Source organism: Vitis vinifera, chromosome 12 (genome assembly GCF_030704535.1).
Source record: "Vitis vinifera cultivar Pinot Noir 40024 chromosome 12, ASM3070453v1".
Taxonomy (NCBI): Eukaryota; Viridiplantae; Streptophyta; class Magnoliopsida; order Vitales; family Vitaceae; genus Vitis; species Vitis vinifera.
In genome coordinates, this window is record NC_081816.1 from 21342398 (window position 1) to 21354242 (window position 11845).

At 37.0% G+C, this 11845-nt stretch overlaps 1 pseudogene; it reads right to left on the reverse strand.

Annotated features, from left to right (window-relative positions):
• Nucleotides 1–591: 591 nt before the first annotated feature.
• Nucleotides 592–10880, reverse strand: LOC100267966 (MDIS1-interacting receptor like kinase 2-like; annotated as a pseudogene).
• Between the last annotated feature and the right edge of the window lie 965 nt (nucleotides 10881–11845).

Genomic DNA, 11845 nt, shown 5'->3' on the forward strand with positions numbered 1-11845 from the left:
AAATGGACTTCGGAAAGTGCTCCAAAAGTGCGAAAGAAGACTGCAGCTGCTGTCCTCTTTGCTTCTCTTCACTTTGCTTGCTTTTCCTCTTTGCTTCTCTTTGCTTCTCTCCTTTACTTACTTTGAACGACTTTGGAAAAGGGCTATGGAGCTCCAAAGCTTGGTTCTTCATGAATTTGAGCTTCCAAAAGCTTTGCCATAACTTGTCCAAATAGCTCCTCCATCATTTGGCATGCTTGAATTGATTCATAAGCTGATAAAAACATGTAAACTTGCCACAAAATGGTTAAAACCAATTACTAAGGACCTTAATGAATTAATTGGGTTAAATGAATATGATTACTACTCAAAGGTGCTTAAAACCATTATAATTAGGTCTACAAAATAGCACTTTTTGGTAGTAACCATAAACGTAAAAAAAAAAAAACAGAAATTATGCACGATTGCTTGCACCCACCTCATGGATGTCATAACAGCATGCCTTATCTGCTGAAACTTCCTCAGGCCTGAAAAATCTTCTTACTCTACCCAATATAATCTTTTACAGTAATAAGCAATTGATAACAAATTTACATGGAGAAGTGAGGACCCTCAGCTAGTTTCACCCCCATGACCGTGACCCAACAACTCACCCAACATAATAGTGTGGAACGGTTTTGAAAATGGTCGCCACTGTGTTGAGAGTGCTCGAGCAACTTGTTGCATAGTTGGCCGAGACTGGGGATTAACACGCAAGAATGCTAATGCCAACTTCACTGCAACCACTACTTCCTCAGCCACTTGATTCACTAGAGGTGAGGGGTGCTGGTCCATCACATCATTTAATAGGAGATGGTCCACAATTGATGATAATGGTGATGATGAGGACATTGATGATAATAGGGACGAGATGAGTTCTCCAAGATGCCTTCCCATAATTACTTCCAATGTTACAACACCGAAGCTATAAACATCGGTTTTATTATCCACCTTCATCGTAAAAGCAAGTTCTGCAAAGAGGATTAGATCATGCTCTCCTAAGATATTATAAAAGTTACATATGACATGTAGAGGCCATTTAGAGATAAGAAAGGCACTAAGAAAAATGTACCTGGAGCAGTATAACCAAAAGTTCCTGCAAATGAAGTCCAATTAGATGAGTCTGACTTTAAAAGCCTAGTCGTGCCGAAGTCAGAAACATAAGCTTCATATTCTGAATCTAACAAAACATTGTTGCTCAATATGTCTCGATGAATTATAGGAGGTGAGCAATCATGGTGCATATAGGATAGAGCTTTAGCCATGCCTTTAACAACATTTGGCCTCACAATCCAATCTAATTTTTCTGCTTCTTCATCGTTGCTTAGAATGTTTCTCAAGTTCCCATTTTCCATAAACTCATAAACCAGAAACGAGTTCTCTGCAAATGAATAGAAGCTATAACGCTTGACGATATTGTGATGCCTTATCTGTGTTAAAGCATGAATCTCGCTTTTGAAAGCTTTCAAATCATCCATATCTCCATCTTCTGATGAGTGAAGATTTTTCACAGGAACAACCCAACCTGTTAGCAACTCAGCCTTGTAAACAGTACCATATCCTCCAATGTCAATACACTGTTTCAAACTGAAATTGCTAGTCCCCTATATGATGTGCTCATACAACAATTCACCATCATGGCCCCATATTGCAAATAGATCTTCAACATCTGCTTCTGGAGAGTTGGTTTTTCTCTTCCTCGATTTTTGGAAAAGAAAATAAATGCCAATAATAAAAGCAAATAAGAATAATAGAGTTCTCACAGTGAGAAGTATTATGACCAAAATAGAAAACTTGTTGGCCTTCTTTTGACTGGCACTACATGGCTTGAGATGAGTGACATTATTATCACATAGACCTTTATTATTTTTGAATGCCTCAAATGGAGCAAAGGCTTTGATGTTGGGGAGAGGACCTTCCAATTGATTGTAGGATATATCAACAACTGTCAAACTTATCAAATCATCAAACCTATGTGGGATGGTGCCAGAGAGCCCGTTGCGGGAGAGATTCAGCGTTTCCAGGTTTTGTAATTCTCTAAGCAGCGGTAGCATCTCTCCTATCAACATATTTTGACTGAGATCAAGACTTTCAAGATGATGCATATTTCCAATTTCATCAGGAGTGCTATCCACAAATCTATTCTCGCTCAAGTTCAAGGACAATAATTTCCACAAGGTTCCTAGTTGTTTGGGAATTGGACCGCTTAAGTTGTTTGATGCCAAGTCAAGGATTTCAAGATTAGATAAGTTTCCCAATTCCAAAGGAATACTTCCTAAAAGATTTTTGTTGCCTAGCAACAATTTGAACAACAAGGGCAACATACCTAATTCTTTTGGGATCTTCCCAATTAGATGATTTGAGGAGAGATCAAGTTGTTGTAGTTGAATTGTTTTCCCAAGTTGAGGTGGTATAGCACCAGAAATTTTGTTGTTGGAGATGTTCAGGTTTGTGAGCATGTGGCACTACTCCCATTTCTCAAAAGGCTCACCATAAAAATTGTTACTCCTTAGATCAATATAATTTAGGTCTAGGTATACACCAAAACTTTCAGCTATGTCTCTTGTAAGTTGGTTTCTTTCAAGTCGAACTCTGAATAAGCTAGTGCAATTTTTCAAGCTCTTTGGTATGAGACTAGTGAAATGGTTCCCAAAGGCAGTAAAGTTTTCTAGAGCACTACCAAGGCATATCTCTTGTGGTAGTTGGCCAGTGAAGTATTTCTCACCTATATGCAATTCTTTCAAATGAGTGATATTATTCATTTCTAAAGGAATGGAACCACTAAGTCTATAGTAAGCAAGAACCGAGAAGGATAAGTTAGACAAGTTTCCTATGGAAGCTGGTATTGAACCATTGAATGCCAAGTTAAGATCATCAAGAAATCTCAGCAATCCAATTTCTTGAGGGATGAAACCAGAAAGCTAGTTCTAAAAAAAAAATGCAACATGGTTAAATTCCTCAAGTTTCCTATAAAAGAAGGGATTGGAACAGTGAGATTATTAGTTGACAAATCAAGATCATTAAGAGATCTTAACAATCCAATTTCTTAAAGGATAGAACCATAAAGCTCATTATAAAAAAGAAGCAAAGTGGTTAAGTTTCTCAAGTTTCCTATGAATGGAAGGATTAGACTAATGAGATTGTTAGTTGACAAATCAAGATCATTAAGAGATCTTAATAATCCAATTTCTTAAGGGATGGAACCAGAAAGGTCATTCTAAAAAAGAAGCAAAGTGGCTAAGTTTCTCAAGTTTCTTATCAATGGAGAGATTAGAGCAGAGAGATTGTTGGTTGACAAATCAAGATCATTAAGAAATCTTAACAATCCAACTTCTTGAGGGATGGAACCAAAAAGCTATTTCTCATAAAGATACAAAGTGGTTAAGTTTCTCAAGTTTCCTATGGATTACGGGATTGGACCAATGAGACTATTAGTTGCCAACTCAAGATCACTTAGTGATCTCAACAATATAATTTCTTGAGGAATAGAACCAGATAGTTTGTTTGTATGAAGGCACAAAGTGGTTAAGTTCCTTAAGTTACCTATGAAAGGAGGGATTGGACCAGTGAGATTGTTAGTTGATAAATCAAGATCATTAAGAGATCTTAACAATCCAATTTCTTGAGGGATAGAACCAAAAAGCTTGTTCTAAAAAAGAAGCAAAGTGGTTAAGTTTCTCAAGTTTCCTATGGATGGAGGGATTAGACTAGTGAGATTGTTAGTTGACAAATCAAGATCATTAAGAGATCTTAACAATCCATTTTCTTAAGGGATAGAACCAAAAAGCTCGTTCTAAAAAATAAGCAAAGTGGTTAAGTTTATCAAGTTTCCTATGGATTGAGGGATTAGACCAATGAGATTGTTAGTTGACAATTGAAGATCATGATCCAATTTCTTGAGGGATAGAACCAGAAAGCTTGCTCTAAAAAAGAAACAAAGTGGTTAAATTTCTCAAGTTACCTATGGATGGCAGGATTTGACTAGTGAGACTATTAGTTGCCAACTCAAGATCATTTAGTGATCTCAACAATCCAATTTCTTAAGGAATACAACCAGATAGTTTGTTTGTATTAAGGTACAAAGTGGTTAAGTTCCTCATGTTACCTATGGAAAGAGGGATTAGACCAGTGAGATTGTTAGTTGACAATTGAAGATCATTAAGAGATCTTAATAATCCAATTTCTTGAGGGATGGAACCAGAAAGCTCGTTCTTAAAAAGATGCAAAGTGGTTAAGTTCTTCAAGTTTCCTATGGAAAGAGGGAGTGGACCAATGAGATTGTTAGTTGAAAATTGAAGATCATTAAGAGACCTCAACATTCCAATTTCTTGAGGGATGGAACCAAAAATCTCATTCTTAAAAACACTCAAAGTGGTTAAGTTCCTCAAGTTTCCTATGGAAGGAGGGAGTGGACCAATGAGATTATTAATTGACAATTGAATATCATTAAGAGATCTTAACAATCCAATTTCTAGAGGGATGGGACTAGAAAGCTCATTCTTATAAAGATACAAAGTGGTTAAGTTTCTCAAGTTTCCTATGGATGGTGGGATTGGACCAGTGAGACTATTAGTTGCCAACTCAAGATCATTTAGTGATCTCAACAATCCAATTTATTGAGGAATTGAACCAGATAGTTTGTTTGTATGTAGGTACAAAGTGGTTAAGTTCCTCAAGTTACCTATGAAAAGAGGAATCAGACCAGTGAGATTGTTAGTTGACAATTGAAGATCATGAAGAGATCTTAACAATCCAATTTCTTGAGGGATTGAACCAGAAAGCCTATTCTTAAAAAGATACAAAGTGGTTAAGTTCCTCAAGTTTCTTATAGAAGGAGGGAGTGGACTAATGAGATTGTTAGTTGACAATTGAAGTTCATTAAGAGATCTTAACAATCCAATTTCTTGAGGGATGGAACTAGTAAGCTCATTCTCATCAAGATATAAAGTGGTTAAGTTTCTCAAGTTTCCTATGGATGGCAAGATTGAACCAATAAGACTATTCGTTGACAATTGAAGATAATTAAGAGATCTTAACAATCCAATTTCTTGAGGGATGGAACCAGAAAGCTTGTTCTCATAAAGATACAAAGTGGTTAAGTTTCTTAAGTTTCCTATGGAAGGAGGAATTGGGCCTTTGAAATTATTAGAAGCCAACACTAGAAAGCTAAGAGATGTTAGAAATCCAAGTTAGTGAGATATTACACAGTGAAATGATTGAAACCAAAGTCAAGATATGTGATTAGTTTGGAAAGATTACCAATGTTGATTGGAATGGTTCCATAGAAGGAGTTGTTATAAAGATTAAGAGTAAGGAGGTTGGGGAGTGATGAGAAATTGAGATTATAGAGTGTACCTCTCAAACTGCAACTGTGAAGGTCTAAATTAGAGACACTTCTTGACCTGTGACAAGTCACTCCAAACCAATGATGACAAGAATTGCGTCCAAACCAAGAAAAAAAGGAAAGATTGGGTTTGATTATCAAGGTTGGCCTTCCATGTTAGAAGAGCGAGTACTTCTCGATCTTCTTCAACTTTCAAAAGATAAGTGATAGGTGTAGAGGAAGATGTAAAAGTGACATGGAATGATGATATTGAGTACAAAAGGAAAAGAAGATATATGAAGAAGCAAGGAGTGATGATGAGTAGAGGGGGGTATGAGTTGGATGAAAAATATTCAAGGGCCATTATTGAATTGGTAGAAATGAAGTTATTAAGAGGTTTACTTGGAGGGAAGAATGAAGATGAAATACTTATTTATAGACTTAAATGTGATACATCCAACATTTCCATTAGTTGGTGTTGACTTTTAACCACCTCTTTCATCTATGATTAATGGAATTGAAAAGGATTATGTAAATGAGCTTAATTCTACACTTATTTTATTTTATCAAAATGCTTTGAATTTTTTAATTAAAATTTACACCTACAATTACATATAAAATAATTAAAAATATTCATTTTTCACTCTGATTACTACTCAAAAAGTGCATTATTATAAGCTTAAACTTAATTGTATTAAGCACTTTGGAGTAGTAGTTAGACCTTTATATCCCATTTGGCATGTTAAGGACCTAGCAAGTGTTACTAACCAATTTCTGGTAAGTTTTAGTGTTTTTGGTAGCTTTTTTACCACTGAAATAGGCCAAGATTAAGGGAGAGTTTGGAGCACAAGAAGAATCCGAGCTTTGGAGCACTTCAAACACCCCTTGCCAAACTTGGCAAGGGGTTTCCAAAGCTATCAGTAGCAAGATGGAGGAAAACAAAGCGTTTCGCAAGGTAAAATCATCAGTTTCGCAGGGTATGCCAAATTTTGGCAAGGTGTGCCAAACTTTCGCAGGGTGTGCCAAATTTTCACATGGTGTGCGAAAATCACTTTGTGCGCACCGACCTTCGAGATCTTTCTCCAGAATTGTAATTTTTCCTTTTACTCCTTTTATAATAGATAAATGACATTAGGGTTTGTTTAGGAACTATAATTAGGGGTTGGAAAACCTCTCAAAGGAGGGATTGAATGGTAGATATTATGTTTTAGATATTTTTGTAAAGACGAGTTTTTCTCTGCCTTTCCTTATTATTTTCTCTTCACTTTCTCTCTAGCCAAACACCCTCTGAGGATTATTTCTCAGAGGATGAGTGGCTAAGTTTCACGTTTCTTGGAGTGATGGAAGCTAGGTAAAGGATCCAGATGCAAAGGTGGGAGTTTTCCTTGTTTTAAATGAAGGTAGTTGTGTATCATTAATGGTTTTTATTTCAAGTTTCAGCTTTAATCCCTTAGAATCACCTTGAATGGCCAATACTTGGTAAGCTTTTAGGATTCTATGGATGCTTATTACTAGATCCATGGATGTCCATTAGTTATCAAGTACGAGCCATTGGAAGGTGGTTCAAGGTGAGGGTCTTTAGTATTTGAAGCCATTAATGGGAAGCAACTACCATTTTTCAAGAACCCTTTGGATCAAAACTTATTTGCTAAATACAAATCTGGTTCGGGAGATAACCATCCTTTATGTTATTATCCCCAATGCAAGGAGAAGATCCGGAATTTCCCACTTTGCAACAGGAACTTGATCCTAGTAACCTATAGCTTCAAGAGACTTTCTCTTTATAGTAATTTCAGTTGTTTATGTTTGCTTAACTTAAAATCAACCCTTCAAATCAATCTTATTTTCATTTAAAAACTAACTTCCAAAAAGGAAATCACCATTTCTCCTTTCATTAATGTCAAGTGTACAAAGAAAACCCATCCCTGTGGACGATCCTAGAGCCACTATAATATAGTAGCTTTGTCTTTGCTACCCTAGTATAAGGTGTTGTAGGTTTCATAAATGTTTTGATAAATACCTGACTAGGCATGAATCACACTCCATGCACTTTTAAATATAACTTGTTAAAATTAATAATTACAATTCATTTTAAGAAGTGAGGATCAAATATGCCCACGTCAATATCCTAGTTGATACAGGAAGTCCACTTGACCACCATTATCTATATATATGATTCATGCCCAGTCGGTGTATCAGCTGATTCATGTCCAGCTGGTGCTCCTTAATTGAGGGAGTAATCAACAAAATTTGTAACCTATTACACCATGAACTAGGGTAGCAAAGACAAAGCTACTATAGCATAGTGGCTCTAGGATCATTCATTGGGAAGGGTTTTCAATTCATAAATGATACCAATTCAGAGTGAATTGGTGCTTTTTCATTTCAAGGTTAGCGTTAAAAGAAAACATAAAGATGTTTGAGTGAAAAGGGTTTGGTCTTAAACTAACCAAAAAGAAAGTAATGGAAATTACTTATAAAGAAAAACATTTGATTACTACTCAAAAAGAGCATTGATAGCTTGTAATTAACTCTTTTAAACACTTTTGAGTAGTAGTTATTGCCTTTTAACCCAATTAACATATTAAGGACCTTTGCAAGCACTTCTAATCAATTTGTGTTAAGTTTTGGTGTTTTGATAGCTTTTTGATCACCAAAGCAATATGAGATTGAGGAGAGTTTTTTGGAGAGTTTTTTGGAATCCATGGAAAATCAATGGAAAGCTCAGAAACATGAAGAACCAAAGCTTTGAAGTCCTTTGCCATAAGCAAATACGGAATGCAAGGAGGGGAAACAAAGAGAAATCTGCCATGAAGCATTCTTGATGATAGTCATGTCAGCCAATTTTGGAGCATTTTCTGAAGTCCAATTTATACATGCTATATGTCGTTTCGAAGCTTAGGAAGTCAACAATCCAATGCTTTAAACGGTGAACGATTCGGAGTTGAAACGAAGGAGTTATAGCCATTGCAAGCAGATCACTCCAAGCTGAAGGAAGAATTTTGCACAGCGCTGCGAAATCACCCTTTTGTTGCGAAATGATTTCGCAGCCTTTTTGTACAGTGCTGTGGATTTCCCCCTGAAGTTTCCCGTCATGTTGGAAGCCGAACACCGCAAGCTGAAAGACCACTTTGCAGCGTTGCGAAATCAGTCGTTTGCTGCGAAGTTATTTCGCAGCCCTTTTTGTGCATCCGCGAAATCTCGCAGACCTCGTTTTCACCTGCGAAATGGTCCTTAGTGCTTCTCGATATTTGTGTACCGACTCTTTTAGATCTTTTCTTCAGATATTTTTGTATAAATTTCCATTTTCTCCTTGTATTCAGCCACTCATGTAATTCCTTAGCTAGGAAGTATCCAAGGAAGGGTAAATTACCTTCCTATATAAACTCTCTTGTAAACACTAAAAAGGAGACTCTCGGGGAGTTTTAACCAGGAGATCCAATATAGGATATAGATATATAAATATATAAAATATACAGAGTCTTGCTCTATTTTTTCCTTCTCTTTCATTTTCATTTTCTTGCTAGCCAAACTCTGAGGATTTTTCCTCAGAGGATGAGAGGCTAGGCTTTTTGTCTCTTGGAGTGAGGAAATCCGGGTAAGTTTCCACATGCATAATTTGGAAGTTTTGTTGTTTTAGTTTTTAATGAAGAGAAAGTGTGACCCGTTAATGGTTTTTATCTTTTTAGTTAACTTAAAACACCTTTAAATCACCTGGGCCAACACTTGGTAAGGCAAGTGATCTCCGTTCATGGAGATTCACTAGTTTATCTCTTGCGAGCCTTTGGTAGGTGGTTTGAAGGTAGGATTTTCTAGAATAGCCAACACTTGGTAAGCTTTTGGACTCCAAGGAGACATCCATTAGTTATCTCTTGCGAGCTTTTGACGGGTAATCCAAGGTTAAGGATCACCTTGAATGGCAAATGCTAGGTGAGAGGTACGAGCCATTGCAAGGTGTATCAGTGAGAGGGATTTAGCGTTGAAACCATTAATGGCAAGCATCTGTACAACACCGGTTGGAGAAGGAACTATATGTTAATTCTCTAATGCGAGGAAAAAAAAACAAGTGACCGGAACTCCCTTTTTGTATGAGGAATCTGAGTCTAGTGATCTGAAACTCCAAGAAACACTTTTCTTTGTAAGTAAAATCAGTTACTATTTTTGGTTAGTTTAAATCTAAACCTTTTTCATTCAAACATCTTTATGTTTTCTTTTAAAGCTAACCTTAAAATGAAAAGGCACCAATTCAGCTTTGAATTAATATCATTTGCAAAGTGAAAACTCATCCCAGTGAACGATCCTAGAGCCACTATGCTATAGTAGCTTTGTCTTTGCTACCCTAGTATATGGTGTAATAGGTTATAAATTTTGTTGATTACTCTCTCAATCAAGGAGCACCAGCTGGACATGAATCAGCTGAGACACCAATTGGGCATGAATCAACATTCCTTGGAGGTTTAGGTTCACAGGGGAGATTCCTCGTGCAAAAACAGAGCTCCGATCATTTGGTTCATTTCCTCGCATTAGAGAATTAACATATAGTCAATTCTCTAACCGGTGCGGTACAGATGCTTCCCTTTAATGGGTTCAAACACTAAATCCCTCTCACTAATACAATTTGCAATGGCTCGTGCCTCTCACCTAACATTTGCCATTCAAGGTGATCTTTAACTTTGGACTTCCCTTCTCAAGCTCACAAGAGATAACTAATGGATGTCTCCTTGGAGTCCAAAAGCTTACCAAGTGTTGGCAATTCTAGAAAATCCTACCTTCAAGTCACTTCCCAAAAGCTCGCAAAAGGTAAACTAGTGCATCTCCATGGATAGAAATCACTTGCCTTACCAAGTGTTGGCTCAAGTGAATTGAAGGCATTTTAAGTTAACTAAAAACATAGAAATCATTAACGGGTTACACTTTCTCTTCATTAAAAACTAAAACCACAAAGCTACTAATTCTTGCACTTGGAACCTTTCCCAGCAACCTTAACTCCAAGGAACTAAAAGTCTAGCCACTCATTCTCTGAGGAAACTTCCTCAGAGCTTGTTTGGCTAGAAAGAAAACAAATGAGAAAACAAATATTAAGCAAAAACAGAGCAAGTGCTCTGTACAATATATTTCTTCCTTTCGTCTATTACATAGATGATTCTTCTTGATCATCCTTTCTTCAAGAAAATTACAAACTATATATATGAGGTTATTCACCCTTTGTACTTACTTAAAGACTAAGGAATCCTATGATAGGTGGATTACAAGGAGACTTTGGGAATTTAGACATAAAATATCTAAAGCAAAATATCCCAAAATATCTCAAAATATCGTTGGCAAATATCAGGAAGTTTCAGGAGCACACAGCAGCACTGTGCAGAATGGCTGCTCTTCCCTCTGGGTAAGCGGCTATCAGATGATCCGGATACGACCGTCAGGAGAAGTTAAAACGCCTCCTCTCCCATCCGGCGTCAGAATTCTGGATGTGAACATCGAGGGTTGGAAAGTGTGCGGCAGCCGCGTGCAAAATGGCGGCGCGCATCCGAGTGTACATGGCGGCAGCCAGGTGCGCATCCTACCCGAGTGGAATGTTGTCCGGATGAAACGATAGCATCTTATCCGGATATGTTGTTCGGATCATTGATTACAGTGAGCAAGCCTTGCTACAGCCCACGTTCCGCCGCTCTCCAATGGTATGTCCGGACGCCCTGTCCGGACATCTTTGCCATGGATTCCAAAGAACTCTCTTCAATCTCATATTAGCTTTAGTGATCAAAAAGCTATCAAAACACCAAAACTTAACACAATTTGATTAGAATTGAATGCAAGGGTCCTTAATAAGTTAATTGGGTTAAAAGGTAATAACTACTACTCAAAAGTGTTTAAAAGAGTTTATTACAAGCTACGAAATAACACTTTTTGAGTAGTAATCAATATACATGTGCCTTTATATAAACCACATAACATTTTTTTTTTTTTCAAAAATTAATAAATATAAAATTTAATGGGAGCAAAGAAAATCAAGTATATATTTTATTATTAAACTATAAAAAAAAAAAAAAAATCTGCCATGAAATTTTTTTTTTTTGGTTGCCATACGTTTTGCATAAGTGTAAACCCTTCATTTTGTCCTCCTAGCACATGTCCTAATAGGTATTTGTTCGGTACTTTACATCAATTCCTTGGTGGCCCATTACTACTCGTGTAGCCTATCTTTCCTAAGTCACCTAGGGGACTTTGGTTGAGGGATTTATCTAACTTCACTGTGACTCTTGGCGGCCCTAATTTAGATCTAGGCCCATTTAAATGCACTTTGGCCCATTGGGCACCACCCTAGGCCCACTTAGACACCTTAGGCCCACTTAAGCACCCTAGGCTCATTTAGATACACTCGACCCATTAGACACCACTCTAGGCCCACTTAGGCTCACTTAGACCCACTTAGGTCACCTTTTAGGTAATTTTTTGCATGTTTGCATGATTGCATTTTTTGTATGGCTTGCATGGCTCGTTTATTTT